The 18,368-nt window shown below is 39.1% G+C and overlaps 1 protein-coding gene across 3 annotated transcripts in view; it reads right to left on the minus strand.

Moving 5' to 3' along the window:
- The window catches only part of large2 (LARGE xylosyl- and glucuronyltransferase 2), a 137,449-nt gene that overhangs the window by 59,807 nt on the left and 59,274 nt on the right, over nt 1–18,368 (minus strand). The window contains exon 2 of one of the 3 annotated variants that reach the window (XM_053234707.1): nt 17,056–17,228. The exons of the other annotated variants lie outside the window; for them this stretch is intronic. The gene's annotated coding sequence lies outside the window, so the exon portion shown is untranslated. The remainder of the gene's footprint in view (nt 1–17,055; nt 17,229–18,368) is intronic. 3 annotated transcript variants of the gene reach the window in all.

Here is an 18,368-nt window from a genome sequence, read left to right on the forward strand (position 1 = left end):
GTTGCGAAGTCTTGCCACACCTGAGCATCTGAGTAAGTTCTGTGCCTTGTAAAATGCTACTGCTACTCTCATGTTTTGACCCTTGCCTTGATTCTTGACTACTCTTTGGATTCTAGCCTTTGGATTGGCCAGATAAAAATGCACATGTAAATGTACCATAGACACACCACTGTGATCTGAGATGCATTCTAGCCAAATGTTATACAAGTCTAAACACAAACTAAAACCCCTCCCAATACCTTAGATCATAACATGGTCCATGACTGGCGACTTCAAGGAAATGCTATGCAAAACCGTCGCACAACTCTGTTCTCAGATTTCAATCAAGTACTTTTGACCACAAGTCAAATTCATGTGGTTAGAATCTTATAAGGATACAATCCAGACACATGACCAGGGTGGACAAATCAGATGCCCATGTGCCCATGTGTTTATGTCCAGGCTAGTTTTTTTTTTTATTACTGATAGCTTATTCATCCTGGCAGACAAGTATATTCAACAACCAAAAAAAGAGAGAAACGTTTTCATTTGGTATGTATACGTTTAAACTTACAGTGCTTCACAATGATGTGACACCCCTCGATACTGTCATATATGTCTCATCCTATAAGTAACAGTCACCTGAAATAGATGTGAGATCAGAACACCGCATGTCATAACCAAAACACTGGTCAAAGAATTTCTGACTTCTTGTCGAAGGCACTAATGTGCTACATTAGAAACTTTGCTAGAAGAGGATAATGATCATATACTTGCTTATTTCCATTTGTCTGTGTTAATACACTGTGGTAATGTACTAGCTAACTAGATCACCATATGTTATTAGGCTACTCAATAAGGTTTAACATGTCCACACCTGAAGACAAATGAAGCAACTAGGTGTAAACTGGGTATATATGGCAAGAACCTTTGGGGTCCGTGAAGGACTTACATAGATCAAAACTAGAAAATACCTTTTTTTGCTAAATCTCAGTAAAGGGCAAGAAGATTCACAATCAATCCTCTAGCTAATTAATGCTCACACCTTAACAATAACTTCACTAGACAAAATAAAATATTCTGGCTCTTGTAGTTTTTGAAATAAAAGCTAAGAAACCACTGTATTTTGTTTTGAGGACCAGGTGATTGTGAGGACATTTGGTCCTATTTGGTCATCTACCAAGGGTCAAATACGTGTACATATATGCAACTGACACGCAAGTGAACCCAATAAAAGCAACCACACTGAGTGGTAGGACCCAGGGAAGCTGTTCAGCTTGCTGCTCTGCTCAGAGCCCACTGGATGCTGAATAATTTAGAGTGGCAGATTAATACTGACACACACGCACATGCTGAGTGCGCTTACTTCGCTTCATCACTTTTACAATTTTCACTGCATTTCACCCTCTTAATATTAGTCTACAGAGAGCCTATCAATATCTGATGCAGTTTTAACAACACCTCGTCCACCACACACACACACAGACACACACACACACAAACACAACTCCCACGTTTGCTGGAATGGGAATGGGGATTCTATTTAAAATCCTCATGTACTCCCACAAACACTCGGAGGCCAGCAATGAGCTCACTGCGTGGCCTGCATAAGTGTGTGGGAAAACACTCTACCCAAAATACAAGTCTCCACCCACTGTGATCATGATCATGCATTTCATGCTGAAATCCCTCAGCTAAAAACGTGCCTGTTGGTCCTGCCATATGTCAAGGTATTCAAATTACACAGTGTTAATATCATGGATGCTTTAAAATATCACCACTACCCTGCATTTGTGAAGACTGGATAGTATGTTTTTGACAATATGTAGCCAGTAACCAGGGGAATGTCCAACAAAGGGGGTGCAAGAGAACAAAGGGGTGGCACCACCTAATTATGTAGCGAATGAGGTCGCATATGCACAATATCAAATTTGTTCCAAGGTACAAAATTAATATACCATATATGCCATGTAATGACATGATTGTATTTGCTTCATAGTTAGTTCCTAATATTCAGTGGATTTGGTCAAACATCTAAACCCATAGGTGGACCAATTACTAGTGCTGGTGTGGATGTTTTGTTTAAACTTCATGCTGGTGTGATGCACCACGATCCCACTGCCTGCTGCACTACACACATCAGCTGAGGCTCAGTTTGTTGATAATGAGTGAATGAGTGAAATAGGTGAATTAATTAGCAAACACGGATGACATACAACTTTTTCAGAACCAGGTGTCGTATAACACTGTCTCATAGCCGAAACATTAGGCAAAAACTTGGTGACTTTATGTCACCTGGTGACTTAATGTCAATGTGCTACATCTGAAAACTTTAGTAGGAGGGCATAAGGACTGTGGCTCCACAGGTGTCTCCTCACTGGGTGGTAATGCACTTAGCTAGCTAACTAGCTCGCCATACATTACTATATTTCGGGGGTTTTTTCAGTAAGGAAAATCACAGGTTTATATTAATGCACTCTCATACATTAAACAGGAGCCAAGAAAATGTACCACTGACATGGTGAAGACTTCTGTAAGAAGACATATATTCAACACGGAAGGAGTCTCCAGTTTCATCGCTCTGTAACAGTCAGTAATTTTTCAGGACAGGGAGTCTGAGTATTCTGGTTTCTCTGTGTCATGTCAACGCTGGAATCAGCACTGAACTCCATTTCCCATAATGCACCTCCACCTACAAATATGGACACTCTGGACTACAAGACCCACTTACCACGTTCAGTGTCATGTTCACAGTCACCCAATTACTGATTGCACACACCTCCAATTAATCACCTCCACACACAATCTAAGCACTCTCACAATACTAGGACTCTGCGAAGTATTTGTTCAACCCTGTGCTTTCAGCTACTGCACCAAGCCTGTATTCCATGTGTGCTATTGTTGGTTTTGACCCTAGTTTGCTTCCTAGTTTTTTGATTGTTGACTTGCTCTTGGATACTCTGTTCCCATATCACCTGACCCTTTACCTGTTTTGTGATTTTGATCTTTGCCTTGTGATTTGGATTTGTTTGCTGTTGCCAGTTCTTTTTAATAAAAGCATTCTCTGCAATTGCTGCCGCCTCTGCCACATGACACTCAGTAACATGACAAGCTGAGTATTTTGGTCTCCACAATGTTCCACAACATTAAATGTAACTGTAAATGGATGAAAAGTATGATAAGTAGTACATGCCATTTTTAAACACACTTATAATCATTGGCATATTGCTGTAGTATAAGAGGAATAAAGCACACCCCGGCATGCTGTTAGAACCCTGTCATGTTTTAGTCCTTACATAATAAATGGTAGCAGCCAGACTATGTACAGTGTCCTGTACAATTTATACCAGGGTAAGATAATAGTTTTTCTTTCATTTTTGTGCACAAAGTACCTTTGAATGGAAACTAAATGCAGTTTGGAAATTGTGAGGAAAAAATAGGGGGACACAGGACATCCTGTGTTATAGAACTGGTTCAATGAATGTACAACTGCTTTTAGGTTTGTTGCTAATTTTTTATAAAACAGTATAAAAATCTCAGATTTCAAATCTCAAATGTCACTCAAATGTCTCTGTCTTCCCAATCAGTTGACTGTCACTTGCTAGGGTTCTGGGCTGTGGGTTCGGTCTTTATTTTGGACAAATCTGAAGGAGCAGTCTTGAAGAAACTGAAAATAGGCAATGCCAACATCATTTATTCCAAATAAGCTCTACTCTTTAGCTGTACACCAACTTTTCTACACTCCTGGGCACATATTAAGCTTTTAATGGTCTTACCAACAAATCAGTGGTCAGGAAATTAGCAAGAATTAAACAAATACTGTAGATCTCTCCCTGCTCTATCAATCCTGGGTCCATTTATGAGCTTGTTACCAGGTCTCTGATGGACTGCATCAGATGTGGCTTTTAAGAAAAAATCATCCCAGAAGATATTTTTTGGAAAATTTTGTACACCCAGACATGTGTGGGTTTGAATTTTACATCAAACATTTTAATCATTATCACGATTTTACCTTTGTGTACAAGAAGACTATATAAGTAAATTTCCTTGTTTCTAGCTTTTCCTAAACAGTTCACTGCAGCAAAATTAAACAAGCAAATAGTGGCACAGGAGGTCTCAGGAGTGCATGTGTTTAATTCTTGATAATTTTCTGACCAATGATTTGTTGTTAAGACAATTAAAAGCTTATTTTGCCATTTTGGGCTTGGCCTATTTTCTTGCCCAGGAGTGTACACTTCTACCACACTAGTGAAACCTTGTCTAATGTTCGTGTCTTTCGCCGTGGCCATTAAATCTGACACAGAGCAGCTGTCACACATGGCACATCTGACCTCGCTGCCCTTTCTGAATATTTAACCACTCTGTTTCCAGCACCCACTCACTCTCTGTCAGTTTGGTCCTTAGTCAGCACGAAATCTTACTGCTTCGAGGATTTGGCCCATGCTGTAATTCATCACATAGCGATCAGGTAGAAAGTGGCAGCTGAGGAGAATTCAAGACATGAAGGTTTACTTAGCATGTACCAGGCATGCACTATTAATGTTTTATACAATCTATCATAATATTCTACACACACAATACTGCGAGCATCGGTAATTCCCAAAACCACACCCAACCCTGTGTTCCACTCGGAATGACACTTCCTGCATAGGCATCATTTGAGGAAGTCAGTCACATTCAGAAGGCAGCCCACAGTAGAGGTGTTTTATCCCTGCTCCCACACTTATTGCTTTTGCTTCTAATTCGTACTGAGGGATCCCAATTTAGCACAAGAACAGCTGCCTGTTAATTGTCTTCATTTGGATACATTTCAAGGAGTATCACGTTTCCTTCCCATAATTTGGATTGCTCGATGTGCGATCTATGAAAGTATGCAAAACTCAGAAATAATTTCTGAAACACGTAACTACTTTGTTTAAATACAATTATTATGAGGCAGCATTAGGCGTGCTGGATAATGCATCACGATGCTTTTTTAATTCAGCGGATTCTGGACACTGCGTAGCAACAAGGACAAAGAGAGGTTACATACAAAATGCAAGAGAGGGAGAAATGTTGTGGGAGAAATAAATAATGAGAAATTGAAAATCCCAGATTTATAAATTGGGAACACTTTTCCACAGCCATCCGTAGTTGGGGGTCAAAATTAGCCGTGCTGTCTGGGTGGGAGGGATGGCATACTCTCTCTCCCCTATCAATCATGGTGACAGTAGCTAATCGTAGGCATCTGTGAGTTCACATATATGGAAGAGGGAAGATAGCACTTTCCTCTGAGTGCGTTACACTGCCCTGTGAAGCAGCATGAGCAGCAGTTTGAAAAAAGGTTGACAAGGTTGATTTCACGTGTCTCAGAGGAAGAACATGTTAGCCATCACCCTCCCCGGTTCGTAGCTGTCGTGTGGTAGGGAAGAGCTAGCTAGCAGGTGTCCAAATTGGGAAACAAACGGGGGGAGATCCTATCAGCTAGCTACCTAATCAGCTATCTAACAGATAAGGGGGCAGTAGTAAACAGCAAGACATGATATGTAAAAGCATAGGTTTTACTGTTATCCATTTAAATAAAATGGCAGCACACTGAGACTGATGACGATACTCTTGTTTTTATACAGAATCGCAAGGTCTAATTGGAAATATGTATTTAAAAGCACGATTTGAGGCTTTTCAACTTTCTCAGAGCTTGATTAAGGCTGAGGAGTTGCATGACTCTTCTTCAACTTGTCCCCATTATGAATTAAACTTGAACAGGCAATCTAATTTTAAAATATAGCAAGTCCCTAAACACTGATTTCAGGTAAACACTCCACTGTGCTGACTTGAAATTGAAATGGTGCTCCAGTTGATCAACCTGCTAAGCAAGGAATAAAGCATGACTGGGCATGGTGTAATAGGAAAATAATCAATGGCACGGTGGTGTGTTGTGGCCCAACACTGTGGAGTTACTGTTACCATACAAAAGTTAATTTTTTTTGTCCTATAATAGAAAGAATTTTTTCCTCTTATACAACAGGAATTGGCCAACATTTAGTGCATACAGTATGCATATTGCATATTTTTTAAATTAAAGGACAACTATACATAAGCAATGTAACTATAAATGGATGCAAAGTAAGACATGGGATGTCATGGGACGTGGGATGTCCATGAATCATGTTAGTTCCTATTATCATGTATGATATAGAAGCTATAAACAGTTTTCTCACCAAGCTTTCTTTTTTTTCTCTATTCAAGTTAATAAGACAAAAAACACAGCTTGTCATGTTACCGAGAAACTGCAAAGCACAAAGTCCTCTGTCCCAAAACTCATAACACCCGAGAGTCCTTCCTTGCATTTACCTTACAGCCGGAACTACCATCCGAAAATGAATCAACACCGTCTGACCAATCAGATTCAAGAATTCAACAGCACTGTGGTATAAACTGTGGTACACACATTCATTAAAACAGTATAAACTGTTTTAATGAATGTGTATTGGGGATATGTTTCATTTTCAATATTCATCCATTAGTTTACAAACATGGAATTTACGTTATGAAAATTAAATGATGTAGCGTTTGTTTCTGCTATTCGTTCAACAAAATATGTAGAAGCTGCTTCTTGCTTATAGCAACCCTTTCACCCTTGTATGAGAAATATATTTGAAATAATAGATTCCCTGTGATATAACAATGTGCTTGTGATTATCACTTTTGAAGAGAGGGTGTCAGATACAGTCTCAGCTTCCACCAGTTTCCGCCTCCACACGTCTTTACTGGCCCATGTGGAGCTGTGAGGCAAGTTTAAGATAGTTCGTTTTCGGAAAGCAACTTTTCCAAACTGCCACATTCCTCTCTATCCCCCGCAGGTGTCGGAAGCCTGTTCGGAAGTCTGCAAGTTTATTTAGAGGCTTCAAAATAAATCCGTGTTCCTGGAAATCCCTGCAGGAGGAAACAACAGCTGAATACGGTGCTTTAGAGCATGCTACTCTACTGCTGAGTAATGAATTATTTTCACTACATGCATCATGCAGACACATGACCTGTGCTTTGGTTGAAAACACTTGCAAAGGTGATCAATAGAGCTGCCTATACATACAATGGCCATATTACATAATACAGTTTAACTGACTTGCACTGTGGTGCTGTGAAAACCAGAGGCCAGGGTAGTAAAATGGTCATGCATGGGAATGGCATTTTAAGACATGCATGCCCACATGCATGGACACCCACACCTAAACGGCAAAATATGACCTTAATAGCTAATCTGCTGTTGACAGAAGAGTCTATAAAGCCATCCAGGCGTACAGGGGCTGATGAGGCACATTCTACAGCACCTCCTACATGAAGCAGCACAGCTCAGTCATATAAAACTCCACAATGGGCCTTTATGTGTATAAATCATGTACAGCTCCAGTGAACAGAATGAATGGGGGGGAAAGAAAAAAAGCAATAGGAGTAGCTGCGATGTGTAGCAGTGATGATGACTTAATATAAAACACCAATACGGCTCTTACAACAGACTCAGACTTCAAATGACCATATTAACTAGATAGTTTACAGTGCCTTGCATAAGTATTCACCCCCCTTGAAATTTTCCACATTTTGTAGTGTTACAACCTGAAACTCAAATGTGCTTAACTGTTATTATACGTCATGAATCTACATTAAACATCCCATAATACTGAAGTGTGGAGAAAATCACTACAGTCTGCAAAATTATTTACAAATAAAATAAAAGCATAAAAGTTGTGACTGCATAAGTATTCACCCCCCCTTTTTGCTGTGAAACCTTTAGTCATCATAAGTCACATAAGTTCATTAGTTGAATGGAGTCCACCTCGGCGCAGTTCAAGTGTCACATGATCTCAGGATGAATACACCTATTCCTGAGAAGCTTGAGAGATATTACCAAAAAAAAAAAAAATCAAAATGTGCAAAGCTGATAGAAACATGTCCCAGAAGACTTGCAGCCATGTGTGGCTCTACCAAGTACTGACCCAGGGAGGGGTTAATATTTATGCAACCAACAGATGTCTGCTTTTTTAACCTTTAATCATCCATATTTTGCCCCATTTTGCACCTTAAAATGTTATCAACTGTAAGGTCCATTTCAATTCCAGGTTGTAACACAGTATGTGGAAAGGGTCAAGGGGGTGATTACTTATGCAAGCTAATGTAAACCTTGCCTTCCTAAACTCTGTCTGATTTGAGACATTAACAATATATATCAATATCAATATACGGTTGCTATTTTATTCTCAGGGACAGGGGGGGAAAAAAACAGGTAGTTCACGTGTGATACGATTTTGGAGCAAATACAGTGAATCAGTGAATAGCCATGTTACACTACATTGCTGAAGGTTCACTAAAAACTCATGTGCCTTTTTCTGTACTGCAATAAAACAACATGTATGTTATAAAGTTTGCATTAGACTATTTGCAAAATAGCATTCCCATCAGTTCTCACAGATTTGCTACTCTAAGAATTACATAATTTGACACTCTATGAGGTAAATTAACACTACTCTTAGTGCTAACACATACTAGCATTAGAAATTAAAATGGCAGCAGTGAGCTAGCCAGTTGTTGTTTTTTCCAACTCTAAGTAAGAACTGAGAAAATAGCACAGAAATAGCAAGAAAAAAAGACCACAGTTTTCTACTGGCTCGCCTTTACAAAGTTCATTAATCTGCAAGGTTAATGTTCACCTCAGGTAAAGTTTATGCTTGAGGAAGCTGATTTTTTGTGCTACTGCGTTCCTCCCTCCTTCACGTAAACTGGCCTTTCTGCATTGTAAAGTCCTGCCTTTATTCGCACTAGTCGTATTTTACAGAATGTTTCCTCTGCTTCTAAAAAAAAGTACATTTCAGTGTGGAAAACAGAAATGAAAATAACTAAAATAACAGATGCTGTGAAAAGCTGATGCAAACTGCTGCACATGAGTACATAATCTTGCATAATCTCATAAATAATTGACACTCACAATGTGCTCATATATTTATTAGGTTTGAGAAATAATTTATTCAACAAAAGATGACATGGAGCTTTAAAATAGAAGCAAATGTCTGATTTCTTTCGACACGGTCTATTACTTTCTGAATGGCTATCACGATGAGTTTAAAAGGACAAAGTGAAGACAAAGTAATAGTTAAGGTAACAATGGAATATTTTTAGTTTGTGAAACTGGAAGCTAAAATCACTGCATGGTAAAAAATTGAAGGTGTATCCATGACCACAAGACGGTTTATTCCCATTGGCCTGTAACCTGCTTGAGTCAATTTGTTTCAAAGTACCAGATACGCTAGAAAAATGATGAATAAAATATATAGGCGGTATACTGTATGTTAAGAAATTGAGATATAGCGTATACTGGGCGTCATAAAATAGATTAACTACAAGCTACATGATTTAAGACAGTACCTCTCTACTGAAAAATGTAGTTAAACATCGAGATTCAGTCTGCTTCTTCTTTAACATTGTCAAGTCTGTATGAATTTTATGCTTATGTTGATCCTGTGACAATCTCTCATTAACTTTTCAGAGCTTCAGCTATTTTCATTACACATTTTGGCATGTTGTTGCATATGTTACCAGTTTTAGCATGCCATTTTATCTGCCATGTAATCTGAAGATATTCAGTTCAAAAATGTTACAATATCCATAATTTTTGGTTTAAAGCTAAATCCGTGCAGATAGTTGTGCCCCTCTTCCGTGTAACTACACTCATTCTCATTCTGAGGTAGTGTTATGGCATCTTCTGTCTTCATTGAGCCCAGTTCACACTAGAAATGTTTCTGAAGTGTAAAGGATTAGCAGTTAAGCTTCAATTGTTCTACACACTTTCTATATGCAGTGGATTTCCACTTAGTTTGAATGTTTATACACCCATTTTCTGTACCACTTATCCTACACAGGATTGCGTGGTAGCCTGGAGCTTATCCCAGGGTACTCGGGGCACAAGGCGGGGGACGCCCTGGACAGGGTGCCAACCCATCACAGGGTGCAATCACACACACTCATTCACACATTATGGACAATTTGGAAATGCCAAATCAGCCTGCAATGCATGTCTTTGGTCTGGGGGAAGGAAACCGGAGTACCCAGAGGAAACTCCCTAAGCACAGGGAGAACATGCAAACTCTACGCACACAGGGCGGAGGCGGGATTCAAACCCCCAACCCCAGAGGTGCGAGGCAACAGTGCTAACCACTAAGGCACCATGGCCCCAATGCATATCCAAAATATACTAAATGTACTATTATTAGCTAAAAAGTCTGGAGTACTGCGACATAAGACATAAGAAGTGTCAGCAAGCAAAACACATGGTATTCAAGGGAAACAGAAAATATAGTGTACAGGTGAATGTCGGTCTACTTTAAGCATTGGTACAGTTGAGTTTTTGTCCCATTAATGTTGCCACACTTCAGTGCTGTATTGTTTACCGAAGTCTTCCCACAGTGCCACATTCATCATATTAGTGCTAAACCCTGAAGAGTAAAAAATATTATAATATTTTTATAATATATAATACTATAAATTGCTTTGTTTTATAGAATGCAGCATCTGCTAAATGGCAAAAAAATGTCATATGAAAATACACTGCACACTTTTTAAATTGTGAAAACACAACGTAACACGTTGCATGTACGTAGAAATTTGTGCTTGCATAACCTGTGAGATTTTACTCACTTAATATAACACTTTTGGCTGCTGGTGTTGCAGAAAGCTCATTTAAATTGTTCAGATTCCACCAATCTGTTTTCAGATCAGCAATATTCTCCCATTCTCCTTCACCTTATCAGCGCTGTACACACTCACACTCTCCAGGCTCTGATAAGAGCGTGCGTGTTTCCATTCTGCCACGCTCTGCTGGTGTCCACCTCACAACAGGCCTCTTTCCTGCGCAAATCAGCCCCCCATTATTCCAGACAAAGGCTTTGACCCCTCACTTTGGCACCCTCAGTACCTAATAAGCCATCTTCACCACCTCCCCCTACCCCACCGGGTCAACGAGCCTTACTTCACTTTGTAAGTAGCTTTTGTTTGTCTGTACTGTTGCTACCGTAATGCTAATTTCTAATGCTAAGAAACAGTGGCAGACAATGTGCATGTGAATAGAGAAGAGTCAGCAGGTCAGATTTCATATTCCTTCATGCTGGCTGGCTGAGAGTGAGAGTGTGTGAGTGTGTGTGAGAATGAGACACCGCTAATGGAGGAATGATTAGAGTGATCGCAATCACATGCCGTGGGAGGCTATTGACAATGGAGGAGAAATGAGCGTCGAACTCATTTATCATCTGCTTTGGCGCTTGATAGCTCAGCGTGCCCCTCTGCAGGAGAACAAATACTAACTAACATTCGATAAAGCATTTAGAGCTTCATGATCTTAGTGCTGGAGCACAACTGTGCCGTTCCTCTTAATAGAATTAAAAAAGTGTGTCAGTTGTCAACGTTGGACGAACATGGTGTAGTGACAGGGCTCGATGTTTCTGTCTTATATAGCAAAGGAACAGAAGGCTAAATATTTAATTGGAAGAAAGATCTGTATGAATATTTAAAATCCAGCACCATTTCGCTCCTTTTTCCCTGCATGGCCGAGTACGTAGACATAGTTAGCACAAGTGTCTAATGGGATAACTAAGCATTTTAGAGTGGCAAAAAGCCTTTTCACAGCTCCATATAAATCTCACAACGCTCTCGCTGAAGAATCTGTAGTTAAATCATTCCAGCTTGATTGACACACTTATTATTGTTTTTCAGCTATACTGAATACTGTCAGCTAGCAGACAAGCATCTTATTGCTAATAATTGTGTTTTTTTTGTTTGTTTGTTTATTCAAAAAGACAATAATTTTAGGAATAAAATAAAAGTGAAAAATTTGTGGTTATTGATTAGTTTCTAATAAAAGCACTTCCTGAAATGTTTTATTTCCCTTATACCATTGCAATTTGCATTTCACATTATTACATTATTTTATCAATAAATGACATGTCGTACTTTTATCCGATTAGAGTTACTTTTAATGTTGTGGAATGTCCCCAAGACAAGCTAGTTCCTGTTTTCACTTACGTTATAGCAGGTATAAACAGTCACTCCCTCACCAGACTCTCTTTTTCTCTCTCTTTTCAATTTAATAAGTTAATAAATAAAAATAACGCAACCTCTCATTTTACCAAGGAAACTGTATGCATGAAAGTTGTCTCTCTTGAAGACTTTGGTGAAAAGTAAACACATTTTGCGTATTGTATGCTAAAAAACCTCAACCATGTTACTCATTTAAGAGCAAAATGCAGTCAGTGTCAGTAAAGATACCTTTGCATTCTTTCTTAAAAACAATTTTAATCTAAGTAAAGCGTTTAGAGTTAGAGTTAAATGGAATCACGGAATCACCCCAATGTAATCAGTATATCTTTATACTTCACACAGATACTGTATATTCTGCTATTTTTTGGGAACTGTTTGTATACAGATGGTCTTATTCGGTCAGAAATTGCTTTGAGATGTGTATGTGTGTGCTGATTCAGGCATTCAGATATGAGCTTCATAGACGAATTTTAGGCCAAAATATTTAGTTAAATGCCTAAGCAAAAGTGACCTTATCCTTTTATTCAGTAACCTTGACATCATCACGGAGAGACCAGTCGTGATGATTAGCACATGCACGAAGTTGTACAGACGTGGGCGATAGAGAACCAAGTCTGAGTTGTGCGTGTATTGATTTTCCTCCCTGAGTGTCGTGTTGTGTAACACCACTCTGATGCCGAGGCCCTTACACACCAGCCCTAAAGCAGATTTTCTCTCATAAACACAGGCGAGTGAATTATTACGCAGCCGAATGCTTGAAAATGGGTTTTTAAAAAACTGATAGGAGCTTAAAGCTCCCGGGTGACCTCCGCGCAGACCGAAAAGCGGCTTAGTGCGACCCAACAGTGCATAATTCCTCTCTAAACTAATGACACAGGGCCTGTGGTGAGCTTTTCCATTAGGACAGAAAAGCAATGCTATGACTGCGTACCTGCCAGAAGGAACAAGGTATTTCGTCACTATTGTGTGAGACTATTCATCCCAGTCACGCCATCCGAGCATGGTTTATTAATAGAGTCAGATGTCATAGGCTCATGTGTGTGCACGCGTGTTTGTGGATGCAGATGGGATCTTTTGGGCATAACTCAGCCAATAACTTAGTTCTTTCACATTAATGTTACTCAGAACACATATGACATTTACGCTGTGAAAGAAGGAGACAGAACAAAGATAGAACAGAGAACTAATGAGCAAGAGAAGCAGTGTGAATTTAAAACAGGAAATGTGATTTGAATCAGAAGGATCTCAGGCTCTGGTAAGCGTCTCTGGCTGCTTATACTGCAATATTAAACACAAGCAGCATTTCAACATGGTTCTTGTACTGGGAAAAAAAAGAACCGCTTTGACTTAAAACTCACTTATGATGGACGTCTGAATGTTTAGAATTGTACAATGATTTCATGAAGTGTTCTGTCAAAGGAATTGGTCAATTAATCATTAAGTATTGAATAAAACTCAGCAAACCCGTGCTGTTATAGGAAAGCAATCAGCAATGGGGTAGTGTGAGGTGGCCACCCCAAAGATGATTAATTTCTAATAACAGCACATCCCAAAGTGTTTTATTCCCCTTATACCACAGCAATTTGGAAGTCAAATTTAAATTTTAGTGACTTTTCATTTGATTTGGTTATTTTCACGTGATTTTTAAGCACATTAAATTGCACGCACCTTCAGCAGTCAGATTGGCTGTGTGTGTATGTGGACACCTGATCATAACACCCATATGTATTTTTTGAAGATCCCATTCTAGATTTAGTCTCCCCTTCACTGTTATAATAACCTCCACTCTTCTGGGAAGGCTTTCCACCAGATTTTGGAGCGTGGCTGTGGAGATTTGTGCTCACAACAGCATTAGTGAGGTCAGGTACTGATGTTGGGTGAGGAGGTCTGGGGTGCAGTCGGGGTTCCAGTTCATCAGAAAGGTGTTCAGTGGGGTTGAGGTCAGGGATCTGCACAGGACACTCGAGTTCTTCCACACTAACTTTGACACATCATGTCTTCATGGAGCTCGCTTTGTGCACAAGGGCATTCTCATGCTGGAATAGATTTGGGCCTCTTCGTTCCAATGAATGCTACAGCATACAAAGACATTCCAGACAACTGTCTGAGACTGTCTGCTCTTGATCTGGTTCCACAAGAGGTTTAATTTGTGTGAGAAAGTGATTTGACCCTGAATCTACCCAACAACAGAAGACGAACTAAACGTGCACATATATTTTAGGAATATAGGAAACATATACTTTGGTTTGTGGGCATTTTTTTGGACCAACAAACAAAATGAGAAAATAAAACGCTTGATGCAACACATGAAATGTTATAATTATATACATAACTGGTTGTTATATAATTATCTAGTAATTTATTGTGTGTTGGCCCTGTGTTCTCTGTGCTCAGGGGACTTTTGAGATTTCTTTGTACGCTTGGCAAAGGTTTGTTTGATTTCTGTTGCTGCACTGTTGGGGGCGTTTTCATTCCTATATGCCCCTTAGGCTAAGTTTTTTTTTCTTTTTGTTTCATTTAATTAAGCTCCATGCACTGTGAAAGGAAACCAAACCAAATAGCAAACAAATTAAAAGTATCAAATTTATCTCTGATTCAGTCTCAGCAAATAGACTAATAAGTGTAAACTTTAGGAACTACGGTTAGAATGTAACACTTATAGTTTTGATTTGTGTTAGTAACATATTTTAATCCTTGAAGATCCCAGGATATGTCAAAGTGTCCAGACTGACATTCCTCATGCTCCCTATTCCTATTTCCTACTACTAGTTTCTCTGTAACTTCTTCATTAATCTTAGTACTTGATGACTTTAAGCTGAAGAACAACAATAAACTGGGAATTTACGCGGCTTTGTTGATGGAATACGTCAACTGTCCTCGAGGCTTTCACTAAACGTGAGTGGGATTTTTCTCAGCACAGGGAAACATCTAATCATAAATACACTACAGACGTGATGTACAGAGATTCAGAGAATCCGTTTAAAAATATCTTCACTAAGCCTGCAATCTACTGAAAATTAGGCAGCCTTGGTAGGCAGCATTTGTGAGATAAAGTCCCATTCCGAGCAGCAGATGGACAGCTGTCTTTTAAGATCCCTTATACTGAACATCATTGCCTGTGTCCTTTTATATGATGACAATCCTGTAATTGTGATTGAGGGAAAATATGCATATATGTTAGAATAATAATGTAAGTGCATATATGTTTGTGTGCTGGGAGTAACTCGTTTTAAATCAGACAACACACTGTTAGACTCTTCCTCTCAGTCTCTCTTTCGCAATCTTTCTCTCTCTTATCTTGGGAGAGCCATCTGCCATTCACTGTGTGTCAGAGGGAAGGTAAGCAGGCATCTGGCCACCCAAAGCTAAGAAGTGTGTTTCTGTGTGTGTGTGTGTGTGTGTGTGTGTGTGTGTGTGTCCATGGCAGGTGACCGCGAGCTGAACTATACCAAGTCGAACTCCTAGGATGGAATTCTCCACCATTTTTCCTCATCCATCCGATATTTTGTAGAGTTTATCATCTCAATCTTCTTTCCATAGAAAGATGAATAAGTGATAACTGACACCATGACTGATATGGTACATGAGATATCATATTATATGAAACAGGACTGCTTCATTATCACTTCTAGAACTCCCCCATACACTCCTACTCCTGTATCTGAGAGGTGCTTCCTGGGAAAAGGAGCTATGTGATAAAGGGATGGGCATGTAAATCAGAGCTGGTTAGCGTGATGTTTACCAGAGAGAGCGCAAGAGGTGAGGCGAGACCGTGAAAGACCTGACAAGATTTGGATGATCAGCTCCCCACAGGAAGACAGAAGACAAAACACACCAGCGACTCAGACTCAGAGACTCTCGCGAGCTTGAGATCACACCTTCTTCGCTGAGAACAGCAGGACAGCAGATTCAGCGCACACACACACACACACACACACACACATACACCGGGTGCGAGAAGCAGAGAGAGTTCGGAGGTGTTTGGAGAGTAACAGCTGCCACTGGTTCACTTGGGGCGCTCAGCATTTTGCGCTCCAGTGAAGAAGAATGTGGTTTAATTAGCAGTAACCTTTCTTGTATCCAGAGACCAGTCTATCACATGGCTCTTAATACACACCCACACAAAATCTGAGCCAGAGCTACAGTAATTATGGGCCATTATCTCTCTCAGAATTAAAGGTACCAAACTGTACTTTTGCTTGTCGCTGGAGTGGTACCATCAAAGGCACATCTTTTGTACCTGTATGAAGTTTATATTTATTAAAGAAAAATGTGTTACTTTTAACCCATTTAGAGTTTAGTGCACTAAACAGATGTTCCCTTACCAGGCTCTCTTTTATCCATCTGAAAGTCATAAGACAAAAAAAAAAAAAAACGCATCTTTTCATGTTACAGAGAACCGCCCTCCATGTGGAAAACTTAAAGTTACAGCTTTACTTCTGTCTGTTACAAAGCGCTGACACTGGAGACTCCTTCCATAAACACTAAATAATTGTCTCTTTTAAAAAAAATCAACAGATACACATTTTTTAAAGGTTATCTCTTTTTTCCAGGTTATACCTGGAAATGTGAATATGTACATCTTTAAAAACATCAAGCTTAAGGACCATTTAAAGCTTTAGTTTAAAAGCTAATTAAAGATGCACCTAATGGATGCACCACATTCCCAGGTAGTAATAATAATAATAATAATAATAATAATAACAATAATAATAAATACTTATTAGATTAGATATACCCAAGATTTTACCACGTTAAAGCAAAAGTACATTTTGGTGCCTTTATTTCGGGGAGGTTAGATTAGATTTCATGTCATTGAAGTTGTAAGAAAAAGTACAAACACTAACCCCAGCCCTGATTCTAACCTCTTGTGTAACACCTATTATAAACCTGCAAGCACTGTATCTATAATATCATTTGCTGTTCAAAAAGTTAACTGTCTCTTCACAACTTGGCTCCTGCTGCTGTAAAACCTCCAGATAACAACCATGCACACAGATTGAAACAGTGTCTTACCTCAGTATCCACTGAAAACTCTGATTCAAGGCAATGAAAGCAATCCAAAGCAGAAGCAATCCCTTAAAAAAATGCTGCTAGATCCACATGTTGAGAGGACAGGTGTCTTTCTCCAGATGTTACTGGATCATGAAGTGAGGATGAAGATGGAGCTTTTCTCTCAATCAGAGATCCTGCACACACACACACACACACACTCAATCTCTCTCTCTCTCTCTCTCTCTCTCTCTCTGTCTGCACCTCAGAAGCAAGAGGTGAGAGAAAGAGTGATCTCTTGAAAGGGTAAAGTTCCAGGTTAATAAAAGTGCTGTTGATCAGGCATGGAAGGGATCAATCGGAGCCCCAGTGTCATGTGCCATGTCCATGCACACAGCACATCCAGAGACACTCATTCATACAAAGCACAGATGGAGAGATTGCTGAGAAATAAACACTCCTAAATCGCTTCCTTCTCTCTCTCTTTCTCTCTCTCTCTCTTTCTCTCTCTCTCTCTGCTCCTTAGCTCAGTTCTCTGTTACAGGCTGTGTATTCAGTGTCTCTAGCTCTCTGTTGTGTGCAGATCTGCTGCTGAAAAGCTCACTAAAGCCTGAGCCCTAACCCATCCCCCTCTCTGCCCGCCCCTTTTATCTCAGCCAATCAGAAGAACGCTCTCTCTCTCGAGCACCTCCCAAAACTCCACGCCCCTCCTTCCAAACTGATCCTGTACATTCAGGTGCCTAAATAACACAACAGATAATAATAACATCTATTAGTATCTATAATAATAATAATAATAATAATAATAATAATAATAAATTATGTCTGTATAAATTTTTATCTGTATTTTAGGTTTTTTATTTGCTCCTGTCCTGTGCACTATATCCTTTCATTTTCTTTACCTTTTTCCATATATTCACTTTTTATTGTGTACTTTTATGTGTCTTTCATTCATATATAAATCCTAACAACAATAAAAAGTCAATTGCAACAAAAAAAATATCACTGTGGTCCAAAGTTTGGACACACCTTGGAAACTCTCATACAAGGGTTTCCTTCATTTTTGCTATTTTCACCTTTTTAGAAGAATAATGAAGATGTTGCTATCATGAAATAATACATAATGCCAATATATCTGCCAAGAAAAATCCATTCGTCCAGTTTCTGTCTTGCTTAAATTCTTAACAGTTTTCCTGGTGAAGCTTCTCCTAAGTACTAACTGAAAACTACTTAATTGAGGAAGTAATTTATTTTAAGTAAAAATAATTTTTTATTTTAATGAATAAAAACTAAAAATGTAAAAATAGATTTTGCTTCAGAAATAAATTTATATATGG

The sequence above is a fragment of the Pangasianodon hypophthalmus genome, chromosome 6 (genome assembly GCF_027358585.1).
Source record: "Pangasianodon hypophthalmus isolate fPanHyp1 chromosome 6, fPanHyp1.pri, whole genome shotgun sequence".
Taxonomy (NCBI): Eukaryota; Metazoa; Chordata; class Actinopteri; order Siluriformes; family Pangasiidae; genus Pangasianodon; species Pangasianodon hypophthalmus.